The sequence below is a fragment of the Monodelphis domestica genome, chromosome 2, assembly GCF_027887165.1.
Source record: "Monodelphis domestica isolate mMonDom1 chromosome 2, mMonDom1.pri, whole genome shotgun sequence".
Lineage (NCBI taxonomy): Eukaryota > Metazoa > Chordata > Mammalia > Didelphimorphia > Didelphidae > Monodelphis > Monodelphis domestica.
In genome coordinates, this window is record NC_077228.1 from 528,688,113 (window position 1) to 528,702,108 (window position 13,996).

Below are 13,996 nucleotides of genomic sequence, written 5' to 3' on the forward strand. Positions count from 1 at the left end.
CATTTCTAGGGCTGGCTCTCCATCCACTGAGCCACCCAGCTGCCCCCTAGACTAGAAGCTCTTTGAGGGCAGAGCCTGTTTCTTTCTTTGTCCTCCAAAGCTTAACACAAGGCTCAGCTTAAGAGGCATTTGCTTCACGGATGCTTATGGACAGATGGATTCTCAGAATTTTGAAATTCTCTTTTGTGATTGAAAAAAAAGAATCCCAACGGCCCTCGCCGAGCCCTTCTGTAACACCGGGAAACCCTGGGGAGGCTGGAAAAAACTTTGGCGTTGTTAACAGAGTTGACTTATCCAATATTTTTATTAAAGAGAATGAGCCATCTCAGCAGCGAGGGAACAGAGAGTGCTTCATTACAAGCTACTGAAAATAAATCCGTAACCGCTTACGCTTGTGCCCTCCTTTTCACGAGATGGCTAATGCACTAAGCCATTCAAAAGCAAATGGATCTCCAAATTAATAAAATATTCAACTTCCCCCAAATGTCCCTTTCCCGAACATCTATTTTTGGACGAAAGCCACGAGCCAAACTTCTGAGGGGCTGAAGAGGCTCCCTCGAGTTGGTTTCAACACACAGGTTGCTCCAGAGAGGTAGCGATATTTCCTGCCTCCTTTTATTTTTTAAACGCTTAAAGAGTAGCAAGGGGGGCAGCTGGGTGGCAGGGTGGATGGAGAGCCAAGCCTGGAGACTAACCTGGGCGAGTCATTTGACCCCCATTGCCTAACCTGTATTGCATATTACATAGTATTGATTCTAAGGCAGAAGGTAAAGGTTTAAAAAAAAAAAAAGAGTAGTAAGGGCTAGGTAAATCGGGGTTAAGTGACTTGCCCAGGGTCACACAGCTGGGAAGTGTCCGAGGTCACATTTGAACCCAGGACCTCCCATCCCTCGGTCTGGCTCTCCATCCCCTGAGTTACCCAGCTGCCCCTTCCTTTTATTTTTCCACATGGATCTTGTCGCTTTTTTTAGGGAATCAGATATTAGTAATAAAAAGCATTTAGGATGTTCTTCCTATTCTTTTCAATCCTGGATTTTGTGTGTTCACTTCTCTGATCTCTCTTCGCCACTAGAGACATCAATTGCTTTTCAATTTCCCTCGTGTCTCATGCCGCCAGCACAAATGGGCCAGAACAAGTCCCTCGCCCCACATGCTGGAGGGGAAAATGGGCAAACCGCTCCGGGCCCTGAACTGCTTCTCTGGGGGAGTGTGGCCCAAGGGTCATCTCCAATCTAGCTACTCCACCCTGTGGTCCTTCTCTTCTGGACACTGAGATCATTCCGCAGGATCCTGGGGCTACAACTGGGAGGGCTCCCCAGGCTCTGGGAGGCCAAGAGACTTGACTTTGGTGTGCTCTCTTTGGAATGGCCGCTCTGTTTTTCTTTTTGTTTAGCTTGTCACTTAACGAATGCTTGTTAACCCTCTGACTGACTAAGGTCACCTAGCAGATAATGTGCAGTCAGGATTCAAATCTGGAACCCTGTTGCGTGGTGGAAGACATCCATTATTCTCTGAAAGCCCAGATTGGGGACTTTATTGCTGTATTTTTCACTCCTGGAGTCTTAAGTCCCGAAGTCTCCCCCAGCTAGAGCTGACTGGGAAATCCCTTACTACCGATGGACACTGATCAAGTTTTACACCAAGGAAAAGAGGCTAATTACGTCCAAAGTCTTTGAGCTGTCGATGGAGCATCCATGAAGGGCTGGGTGCCGGGTCCGGACACAAAGCACCCCTCCTCTCGAGGAGCTGCCATCCCGGAATCCCGCCAAACATCACCCATGGGAGGGTCTGTGAGCCAAAGGTGCATTTGCCCTTCCCACACTGAGCTAAGCAGGCTGTCCCGTCCCACCCCCTGCGGCTTCCTCCAGGTCCTGCCTTTCATCCCAAGGCTCCTTTTTACAGTCCGTTTTCTGACTCATCGTTGTGCCTTCTGCTCTCCTCCACGTCTAGACTCGCCAATGGAGAGACCACCAGGAATGAGGCGAGCTCTAGTCCTGGGCAAGTGAGTTTGGGCACATCCGCTCAAGAGCCTGGGGCTCGGGCTCTCCATCAGCCCGATTCGGGAGTCACACGCCGCGGCTCCTTCCCGCTCCCAGGCTAGGCCCTGGGCGGCTGTCGCTAAATCACTTCCAATGTCCTTCCCACTGTGAAATCCTACGATTCCTATCGACGCGCAGCCATCTCCGGGCGGACTGTTTCAGCGCTTAATGGATGCTTCTCGGGAATGGGCTTGAGTCATCTCCTGAGGAACGAGCTGTAAGTAAAGATGGCAAACCAGCAGCCGACGCCCTGGTACCCCCCATTTTCACAGACCGATCAGCCAACAGGCATTTATTAGGCACCTGCTAGATGTTGGTTGTTGGAGATACAAAGACATCCACCATCAGGAACCCGTCAAGGTGACGGGTACCATGCTAATGGCTGGAGAGGCAAAGGCAAAAATGAAGCCATCCCTGCGCTCTCGCTATTCGTAGTGCAAACAATTCGACTCCCCTCTCCTGAGCATCTCTTACGGGGAAGGCACTGTCTTAAACACCAGGGATACAAAGCCTGCCGTCCCCAGCTAAGGAAAGAAACCCCGTCTGCCTTCAAGGAGCTTCCAGTCCTTTGACTGGGAAGGGAAACTAGCAAGTACGCTCTGGCGTCTCCAGGCTAGGTGTCTTGGTGGATAGAGAGCCAGGTCTGCTGTGTGACCCTGGGCAAGTCACAACCCCTATTGCCTAGCCCTTAACATTCTTCTGCCTTAGAATCCAGACTAAGAGAGAAGGTGAGAATTTAAAAAAAGCTGCTCTTCATGACACTATAACTCTGAGCTTAGGCCTCGATGGCCTCATCTGTAACGCGAGGGTCTCGGACTGGATGGCTGCTTCCCGCTCTCAAGGTTTCCTGATCTTCTATTCGGGGTCGAGTCCAACGGCGCTTGGCAGATAAAGCTCCAAGCCTTCAGAGAATGGGAGCATCCCAGGCCTGGGACGTTCCACCGAGGCTCCGGCGGCTCCACTAACTCGGCCCAGCTCAGCAGCAACATCCAAAGCCTGAGATTTGAGTTTGGATGAAGAGAATCGAGATGTCCCAACGGGCAGAGGTCAGAACCAAAATGTCCTGTGGTGCTCAGCCCCTCACTGAAGTCGGATGTTCAGTTTGGGGCGCCATATTTCAAGAGGGAAGAAAAAAAGAAACCCTGAAAGAATGAGGGAGATGAGCGAGGAAGAGGCCCATAAGCCAGCGGCCCCTTCAGTCGTCCTGACAAAGGAGTCCAGAGATATTGGAACGAGGAGCAGAACTCTCATTTCATTGCAATTCCTGAACGTTGAATATAAAGCATTTCAGCATCCCGGCCTTGTTGCCCTGTCCCTTGCTTCCTAACCAGGCCCCTGTCTTCCAAGGGAGGCAGAGAGGGCCGGGAAAGGATGAAGGTTACTTACCGCAACTGACCACAAAGGGAAAATGAACCTAAAATTAAAAAGCAAATACTTGAGAAGCCTGATGTTCATCATCTAGTCTTAATTTTAAAGTCAAGCTAAAGAAGCCCTTGTTGGACTCTGCAGAAAAGGTGAATATTTGGGCTTATCAGACCTGAGTTCAAATCTTGCCGCTGGGTCTCAGTTTCTTTATCTGTAAAATGAGAGGACTGAAGCAGAAGGCCTGAAAGGTCCCATCCAGCTCTGCCTCTAGGATCCTACGAGTCCATGATCTTTCCTTAGCACAGATTCTATACTTCACAACTATTCAAGTGGTCCCCATTTACTGGCCACCTGAGTACCTCTGTTGGGGGTGGAACAGCAGGTGGTTTGGGGAAGCAGTAACACTGAAAAAATACAAAAATTAGATTTCACAGCAAAACACATTCCAATTTGTTCTCTTCCTAAAACTAGATCGCTCTCCTGAAGGGTCTGTTTACTAGCTCTGATGTTTCTATTTCTTTTATTTCATGAGCTCAGGGACCTTGGAAGCTGTCTAGTTCAGGTACTCTCTTTAACAAAAAAGGAAACTGAGGCCCTAAAAGGAAAAGTAACTTGGCCAGGGTTATACGGGTGGAAAGCCACAGAGGTGGGGATTGGCCCTAAGTGTCCTCAGACTCAAGAACCATCACACCAGTCTCTTTGGTAGGATGTGGACAGAAAGTGTCTTTTCTGGGATAGGAATTGGAGCCGTGATTACACTGGTGCAGAGGATTCTCAGATGAGAAAACTCCTTGGACCAGTACAGGGGAGCACATTTTCCACAACTTAGCATCCTATGGGAGATGCCAAGGGGAAGCTAGATAGCCCAGTGGATAGAGTGCCAGGAGTTAGGGTTCAAATCAGTGTGACCCTGGGCAAGTCACTTAACCTCGATAGTCTTTCCCTTGCAGGTCTGTGTTAGAACTGATACCAAGACAGAAGGTAGGATTAACAGACAGACATAGAGAGAGAGAAAGGTGCCACAACTTGCTTAGGCCACACAGCCAGTAGGGGTCAGTCTCAGGGCTTGAACCTACCCACATCTTGCTGGTTTTGAGGCCAAACTCTATTCTTACACCACTCTAACTCATCTTTTTTCCATTGCTCCAATTTCTGTTACTCAAGGTGAGCTCTAGTCCCTGTGACCTTGCCATGGAAAAGCTGCCCCATTCGGGCCAAATTCTTCTGGGCACTTCTGGGGAAAAGCCTGCAAGTTTGCCTAAAAGGTTTGGTTCCAAATTGGATCTAAATGAGACAGTGCCATCTGCTGCCACCTGCTGCAAGCTGGGTAATCTAATTATAATAGGCTTATGAGAGAATGAAATATAGGAATGTTAACAGATCTCAAGTCCTCATTCACCCCTAAAAGTAGGCCCAGAAGCTCCTCTTCCCAGGCCTCAGGGCTGGCCTCCTTCCTGATCCTGCTACCAAAGGATGTGACTGATATAGCTTGGATTCAGGCAAAGCAATGGGAACAGCCCAAAATGGGAAGGAGCTGCCTCTGTAGACAGAGTTTCCAATCCCTTGACATCTGAAAGCAAAGGCTGGATCTCTCCTGGTTAATAATGGTGCTCATAATAATAGCTAGCATTTCAATAAGGCTTTAAGGTTTGCTTGACCTATATTATCTCATCAACAACCTGGGAGGTAGGGACTATTATTGTCCTCATTTTACAGATGAGGAAAGTGAGGCCGAGAAATGGTTCAGTGGATAGAGTCAGGAAGATCTGAGTTCAAATTTGATCTTAAACATTCCCTACCTTTTTGGTGACCTGAACAAATCACCTCACTTCTTTCTTTCCTTGATTATAAAATGAGTACAATAATAACGCCCACCTCCCAGGGTTATTGTGTAGCTCAAATGAGATAATAGCTGTAAAATACTTAGCACAATGCCTGGCCATAGTAGTCACTTAATAAATGCTTCTTCTCTTCCTTTCCCTTCAATGACTTTCCAGGGTCATGTAAGTGTTAGAGGAAAGATTCAAACTCAAGTTTTCTTGACTCCTAGTCCTGTGTTCTTTCCACTCTGCCAGCTTAAGTGGAGGATAGATTGGCCAAGATAGCCATTAATCATTTTTCCAGCACTGTGATTCTCTAGGCCTGTCATAGTCTAGTTGTGAGGAAACACTAGCTAGGGAGCTATTAGAATAGTCTAAGCCGGTGGTGTCAAACCTATGGCACATGTGCCAGAGGAGGCATTCAAAGCCCTCTCTATGGGCACACTCTATTGACCCAGCATAGAGTTCATTACTAGAAAGCAGAGAGGGATGTGGGGCCAGGCTGCTCCCCTCCCTGTCTCCACCTGAGGGTTTGGGGTCTCAGTTTGGGCACTCAGTCTCTAAAAGGTTTGCCATCACTGATCTAGGTCAATAGTGTAAAGTTCAAATAGAAATAGATCCCCTAGCATACTGACTTAGAAAACCACAAATTAACATCATCTATGTCCCATTATATTGTTATTTTGTCAAATATTTTCTAATCACATCTTAATTTGTCCTAGGCATACTAGGGAGTCTTATAGGCCATGAGTCTGACACCTCCAGTTTGGCCAATAAACAAATTCTTCTGTATATATTTAATGGGGCTAGTGCTATGCCTGGGGTCATGGATATACATGAGAAACATAAAACACAGTCATCATTCTGGAAGATCTCAGAGATGTTTATTGAGGGATTAGGCATAAGCCACAACTAGAGAACAAAACAAAATGGTGCATGACCAATGACTGCATTATAAGGTCTGGACTAGGTGTGTGATAAGGATCCAGAGAAGAAATTCAAGGAGGGATTTGGAGAAAAGGAGGGGAAGGATTTGGTTTGGCAAAAGGCATCTCCTGAGTGGCTGGTATAGGCATATGGGCTTCCCATTGTGGTATCTCTGTTCTTAGTTCTTCCCGTGCCAATCCATTTCCCACAGTGCTACAAAAACAAGTTTCCTAAAGCTCAGGTCTGACCATGAACATTTCAATAAAGCAATTTGCGAGCATTTTTGGAGTGCCTACTGTGTGCCAAGGACTACATTGGGTCCTCAGGATACAAAGACAAATATGAAAGAGTTCCTGTTCTCAATAAGCTTACGTTCTATCTTTGATGAACCAGGCTTTGTGCAAAGCGGGATTGCATCTGTGCAAAACAAGTGATAAACGCCCAGACTTAGAGCCATCTCCAGCCCAAATGTTCACGTGGGCTATTTGTGCTCACCTGTGGTGGACCCTCCCAAGCTCATAGTTGTCTGATCAGCCACTGACTGACACAATGATGTCAACAGCCACAACTCGACTAGGCTCTGTGCTTCTTTAGGGACACCCAAAGCCATCCAAGAGAACATGTGGACCACTCAGCCGGACATGTAAAGCCCAATATGGCTCCCACCCACATTGCAATCAATTAATCGATTGACAGACATTTATAAAGCACCCACTGTGCTGGGAACACACTAGATGTGGAAGTGCAGTCTGGGCTTCAGCTTGCTTTTCAGCCATCCAAGATAAACACATTCCAGAATACACTGAATAATAATAATGAGCAATGACAGCCCTGGAAGGTTGGCAAAGCACTTTTACAAATGTTATCTCCTTCAATCCTTGCAACATCTCTGAGAAGGAAGTAGTGTTATTGGCCCCATTTTATACATGAGGAAACTGAGGTTGAAAGAGGTTATGAGACTTTGGCAGGATCCCACAGGTGGTAAGTGTCCAAGGTGGGATCGGAACTCGGTGTTCTATCCACCATAAACCTTTAATAATGAGCTTAGGGATCTGCCACCTAGAAAGAAAGCTCTAAGCAAAAGCATCCTGGGAATCTGTCATTTGTTTATTTTCTCTTTTAAAACTCTTACCTTCTGTCTTAGATTCTAAGGCAGAGAAGCTGTAAGGATTAGGCAAATGGGGTTAAGTGACTTACCCAGGGTCAGTCAGCATACGCTTTGACCCAGTAATTCCACTACTAGGTCTATATCCCAAAGGTATTAAATAAAAGGGGAAAGGACCTACTTGCACCAAAGTATTTATTTATTTCTATTTAATTAAATTATTTAGAATATTTTTCCATGGTTACAAGACTTATGTTCGATCCCTTCCCTCCCCCCCCCCCCCAATCCTCTTCCCACATCTGACTCACAATTCCACTGGGTTTAACATGTGTCATTGATCAAGACCCATTTCCATGTTATTAATATTTACACTAGGGTGATTGCTTAGAGTCTCTGTCCCCAATCCTATCCTCATTGACCCATGTGATCAAGCAGTTGTTTTTCTTCTGTGTTTCCGCTCCCACAGTTCTTCCTCTGGATGTGGATAGCATCTTTCTCCTAAGTCCCTCCAAATACTTCTGGATCATTGCATTGCTGCTACTAGAGAAGTCCATTACATTTGATTGTACCACAGTTGCAAAAAAATATTTAGAGCTGCTCTTTTTGTAGTGGCAAAGAATTGGAAACTGAAGCAATATCCGTCAGTTGGGGAATGGCTGAACCAATTATGGTACATGATGGTGATGGAATACTACTGTGCTATAAGGAATGATGAACAGGAGGATTTCAGAAGGAGCTGGGAAGACCTACATGAACTGATGCAGAGTGAAATAAGCAGAACCAGGAGATTACACACAATAACAGCAATACTATGGAATGATCAAATGGGAAAGACTTAGCTCCTCTCAGCAATACAACAATCCAGTACAATTTCTGACAAAGAATCCTATCCACCTCCAGAGAAAGAAATGTTAGAGTCAGAATTCAGATCAAAGCATGCAGTTTTTTTTTTACTTGTTTATCTGAGGTTTTATATGATTTTTTTACAAAAAAGAACAATATGGAAATATGTTTTATATGATAATACATGTATAACCTGGACCAAATTCCTTGTGAGTTCTGCAAGGAGGGAGGGAGACAATTTGAATCATATAACTTCAGAAAATTTGTAGAAATTTGTTATTTTGTGTAATTGGTAAAAATAAAATATCTTTATAATAAAATGAACCCTAATGGGGAAGCTGGGTAGCACAACCTGGGTAGTGCCAGGCCTGGTGTTGGGAGGACTTGAGTTCAAATTTGACCTCAGACCCTTCCTAACTGTGTGACCTTGGGCTTGTCATTTAACCCCAAGTGGCTTAGCCCTTGCTGCTCTTCTGTCTTAAAATTGATACTAAGGCAGAAGGTAAGAATTAAAAAAAAAAATAGGTCCTAATAGATAGGAGGAGAACCAGGAGAGAAGGGATGACCCAAAAACCTGGAGAAAAGAGATTGTCCAGGAGGAGAAAGTGACCCACAGTGCCAGAGGGCAAAGAGAATGAGGATAGTGAAATGGCCACTGGATTTAGCTCCTAAGAGATCATTCCCTAAGAGATCATTCGGGGCTTTGGGGAAAAGTTTCAGTGGAATGAAAAGACTGGGAGCAGAACTGTAGAAGCAAGAGGGAAGGAAACAGAGGCACCAGTTGTAGATGTCCTTCCCAAGGAATCTGGCCAAAAAAGGGAGGAGAGATATGGGATGACTGTAATGAATGGATCAAAAAAGGATTGTTTGAGGATGGGGGACAAAGGGCTAGGGTTAACAGTCAGTAGACAACAGAAATTACCACCATGCCTTGTGTGATCATTGTCAGGTTTGGGGCTTTTTTGCCCTTTGGTTTTTTGTGTTGAACCCGTTAAGATTTCTTAAAGTCTTGTTCACATGTAAATATGGTGCTGGGCCTGCAGTCAGGAAGACCTGAGTTCAAATCTGGATTCAGGTACTAACTGTTTGTATGACCCTGTGCAAGTCACATGCCCTTTTTTTTTGCCTCAGTTTCTTCATCTGTGGAATGGGGATAATAACAGCACCTATCTCTCAAGGTTGTTCTGAGTATTAAAGGGGGTATTTATAAAGCACTTTGCAAATCTTAAAATGCTATGTAAGTGCTTGCTATTCTTATTATTAACGTCAATATAATTATTATAGAAGTACCTGTACTTGTCAAAGGAAGCCCAAATAAAATGTATATTTAAAACAAAAACTTTTTTAAAGACAAAAAAAAAGAGTATAATATAAATACTAAGAGGCACCTGATCTCATTGCTTCCAGCACTAGGGAGAGCCCATATCCTCCGATGCCATCTTCCATGTGCTTCCCCATCAGGTCAGGCAAATGCAAATGGATCTGCTTCCTGCAGTCACATGTGAAGGTTCCCAGGAGGAGTCTTCTCTCTGAAACCACCAAGAAAAAGATGTGAACCAAAGCAGCCATCTGCCAGATGGCTCCAAATAGCCAGGAACGTCTTCCTGGAAGGCAGCCGGGCTGTTCAGATTGGAAGGGGTTACAAGGACATCTTCTTTCCTTAAAATGGCATGCTGGGAAACATCTTCGAGCTGCAAACATACCTGGAAAGATTCAGCTCTGTAGTCGTGGTCCCGGATGACTGAGAGGGGAGCAAACATGTGGCCTATAATTATTGTTATGAAGGAAAAGATACCTAGGAGGCACTTAGGACAGGCCCGGTACTCAACGGATACACATACGAAAACAGACAAAGTTAGGGGATGACAATTGATGCACAGTAGTGGAGGCCAGGGAGGGACACTTGGCTTCCTTGCAGGGATGGGGAGTGGAGCCACAGGGGAGGAGACTGTATACAGGCTCTGGGGCTGGATTCATTTGATTATGGTTCCATAATGGTCACTCTGACCAATCAGATCTGGATTGCTACCAATGAGGAATTAGAGCAATCTGATTTTATTTAACCCTCACCTTCCATCTTAGAATCAATACTGTGGAGCTAGCCCTAGAGACGGGAGGTCCTAGGTTCAAATCTGGCCTCAGATACTTCCCAGCTGTGTGACCCTGGGCAATTCACTTGACCCCCATTGCCTAGCCCTCACCACTCTTCTGCCTTGGAGCCAATACACAGTATTGACTCCAAGATGGAAGGTAAGGGTTAAAAAAAAAAAGAATCAATACTGTGTATTGGTTCTAAGACAGAAGAGTGGTAAGGGCTAGGCAATGGGGGTTAAGTGACTTGCCCAGGGTCACACAGCTAGGACGTGTCTGAGGCCGGATTTGAACCTAGGACCTCCTGTCTCTAGGCCTGGCTCTCCATTCACTGAGCCACCCAGCTGCCCCCTCCCCCCCATAATTTCATCTTAAAATCTCTTTCCTTTCCCAGCCCCTGGTTCTCCCATTACCCGACCCACCCACCCAATTTCTAGCTGTTTTTGGATTTAAAATGCTGAGCTTTCACTCCTGCCTCTCATCAAATGGGACCTAAAATTTTATGTGGAAAAATGACTTCAGGGCCCATTCTGCCCAAGACTGGTAGCAAACAATTATGCTGGCATTGGCATTGGGTCTTAAGCATAATATCAAAGTGCGATGGTCTTTACAAATGAAATTCACCAATGATCTTCAAGCCTTGCTTTGGCCAAACATTTCCATTCTTCTTCCATAAAACATTTCCTCAAAAATGATGGGATGTTTTTTAAACCCTTACTTTCTGTCTTAGTAAGAACTCCAAGAAGGACAAGGGTTAGACAATGGGGGTTAAATGACTTGCCCAGGGTCACACAGCTAGGAAGTGTCCGAGGTCAAATCTGAAGTCAAGTCCTCCTGACTCCAATCCTGGTGCTCTATCCATTGGGCTACCTAGCTCCCAAATGAGGGTGCCTTTAAGGGTTAAGTATCTCTGGGAGGGTTAGGCAACACATTAAATTATTTAGTATTTAGTAGAATTTTTTTTTAAGTCATAGATAGACTCAGAGAATTAGAAGGGACCTTGAAGTACAAATCCCTTTCTTTAAGGTCACTAACAAAATGGCTTCTTCTTGAACATCACTAGTGGGGGGATGGGGAGGGACCACTCATTCCATTTTTCAATTTGAATTGTTAGAAAATCTTCCCCATATGGAGAAGAAACCTGTTTCCCTGTAACTTCCATCTCTTGTTCCTAGTTCTGCCCTTTGGAGTCACATAGAATAATTGTAATTTCATTCTGTGAGCAAATATTTGAAGCCTGCTACTATGTCTCCCGAAGTCTCCTTTCCTCTTCTTTTTTTTAATTTTAATTTTTAAATATTTTTCCATGTTGACATGATTCATTTCCTTTCCGTCCCCTCTTCCCTCCCCCCTCCCAGAGCCAACAAGCAATTCTACTGGGTTTGAAACCTATTTCCATATTATTCATTTTTGCTATAGAGAAATTTTTAAAAGCCTAAACCCCAAACTAAGTCCCCATATATACATGTGATAAATGATGTCATATGTTTTGCTAAGACTGCTTCGGCAGAACAGATGGAAGAAACCAATAAGAAGGTTCAACGGCTGAGAGGGCAACGCAGCAAAGCACTGTGGAGTGCTCGGGGCGTGTTGGAGCACAAAAGACAACACGGTCATCCAATGCAGCTGAGGAAGTCTCCAGGTGTAGCGACTTTTCGTGCCACTGGACCCAGGCTTCCAGCACCAGAGAGTGGGACTCTCTGTGCATCGACTTTTCCACTTAAATCTCCTTCACGCACAAGTGTCTTTGTGCACACTCATCTATATACCATAGATGAAAACGCACAAAGACAATCGTCATCCTCGGTTACTGAGAGACTACTACTACTACTAGTAGAGAAGCCCATTACATTCGATTGTACCACATTGTATCAGTCTCTGTGTACAATGTTCGCCTGGTTCTGCTCCTCTCACTCTGCATCACTTCCTGGAGGTCATCATCCCAGTTTCACATGGAATCCCTCCAGTTCATTATTCCTTTGAGCACAATAGTATTCCATCACCATCAGATACCACAATGTATTAAGTTGCTTCCTAATTGAGGGACAACCCTTCATTTTTCAGTTTTTTGCCACCACAAAGAGCACAGCTATGAATATTTTTGTACAAGTGTTTTTCCTTATCATTTTGGGGTATAAACCTAGTGGTGATATTGCTGGATCAAAGGGTATGCATTCTTTAAAGTCCTTTGCATATAATTTCAAAATGCCTTCCAGAATGGCTAGATTGATTCACAACTCCACTAGCAATGCATTAGTGTCCTGATTTTGCCACAACCCCTCCAACACTCATTATTTTCCTTTACTGGCCAATCTTCTAGGTGTGAGGTGGTACCTCAGCATTGTTTTGATTAGTATTTCTCTAATTATGAGAGATTTAGAACAGTTTTTCATGTGTTTATTGATAGTTTTGATTTCTTTATCTGAAAACTGCCTATTCATTTCCCTTGATGATTTGTCAATTGGGGAATGGCTTGAGTTTTTGTACAATTGACTTAGCTTCTTATACATTTTGAGATATGAGACTTTTGTCAGAGGTTTTTGTTATAATTTCCCCCCAATCTGTTGCTTCCCTTCTAATTTTGGTTGCACTGGTTTTGTCTGTACAGAAACATTTAAATTTAATAGGACCGAAAATATTCATTTTATATTCCTTTCCTCTTCTTGACATCTCCTCATGTTTTCTCTCCTTTAGGTTAAGTTCCTTCAGCCAGCTAGCAGCAGCCATGGTTTTGAATCCTTTGGTTGTCCTGGCCATTCAATAAATCCATTGAACATCCACTGAGTTCCAACTCATCAATGTGTCTCCCTGAACAGAACACAATCTTTTAGATACACAGCGACTGGCCCAGGGTCACCTTGTCATAGGAGTCTAGACACCTCTGATTGTTGAGACCCTGTTGTCTACCATTCCCTAGCCCAGTCCTCCTTTTGTCTAGTGCCTTTTCCTTGCTGACCCCTTCACCAGAATCCTTCATATTTTGGAATACTCCAGGCTAGAATATCCCACTTCCTTAGCTGAGGGGTGTCTCCCTTGCCTGTGACAACCTCTGGGGCAGGAAGCCAATCAGAGCTGCCCAAGCCAGACCCCCATTTGCCCCTCTAAAACAGCTGGAACCACCTTGATTCTCAAGCTGCTTCGGTTGCCCTAAAGCACTGAGCCAGGTATCCTAGATCATATATAGAAGAATCCCTGATCCGGCCAAGGCCTGAGACCATGCCCCCAAGGCTCCCTTGGGAGGCCTCTGATTGCAGTCTAGCTAAGGAGGCACCATGGCTGGCCTTGGTGTGAGGTGGGGTCAGGCTACCCTCATCTAGAAGGGTTGGTTCCTACCCAAGTATGTGGGGATTGAGAGCACCAGTCTGGAGGTGTCAGTGCAGACCACAGTGTGAGAGGCTACTCCAGGACCCTTCCCAAGTCAATCCTGTCTCCCATCTCTTGGAGTGTCTCCAAGAGAGCAATGGAGCCCTTCCTGAAACAAGCCAAACCAAAGGGTTTCTTTCAGGAGTGGCACACTTGTCTGTTTGCCAGTCTCAGTAGAGTTGGCTTAGAAAGAATGGACTCTGGGGATGAGTAGATCACACTGTTCATTCACTGGGCTTGCCATTTGCTAAACCTTCTGAGTTTTCCCTTCACACTGTAATGGGATGACTCCACAGGCTTCTCTCCCTGGTTTGCCCTGGCTAGAGACCAGCCCACAGAGGGCTGAGCCTGAGCTATGTCCTTCTGGAAGGAGTTTCCCTGAAAGTGTTGAGGATGTACGCTCAGCAGTCATGGGGTACCCTTTAGCCAAAGCCCTTGCTGCT

The 13,996-nt window shown here is 45.2% G+C and overlaps 1 protein-coding gene across 5 annotated transcripts in view; it reads right to left on the minus strand.

The window, feature by feature from the left end:
- The window catches only part of MAP3K13 (mitogen-activated protein kinase kinase kinase 13), a 210,427-nt gene that overhangs the window by 113,628 nt on the left and 82,803 nt on the right, over positions 1-13,996 (minus strand). For all 5 annotated transcript variants that reach the window (XM_056819879.1, XM_001364072.4, XM_056819876.1 and 2 more), the window contains one exon: positions 9,488-9,628. The gene's annotated coding sequence lies outside the window, so the exon portion shown is untranslated. The remainder of the gene's footprint in view (positions 1-9,487; positions 9,629-13,996) is intronic.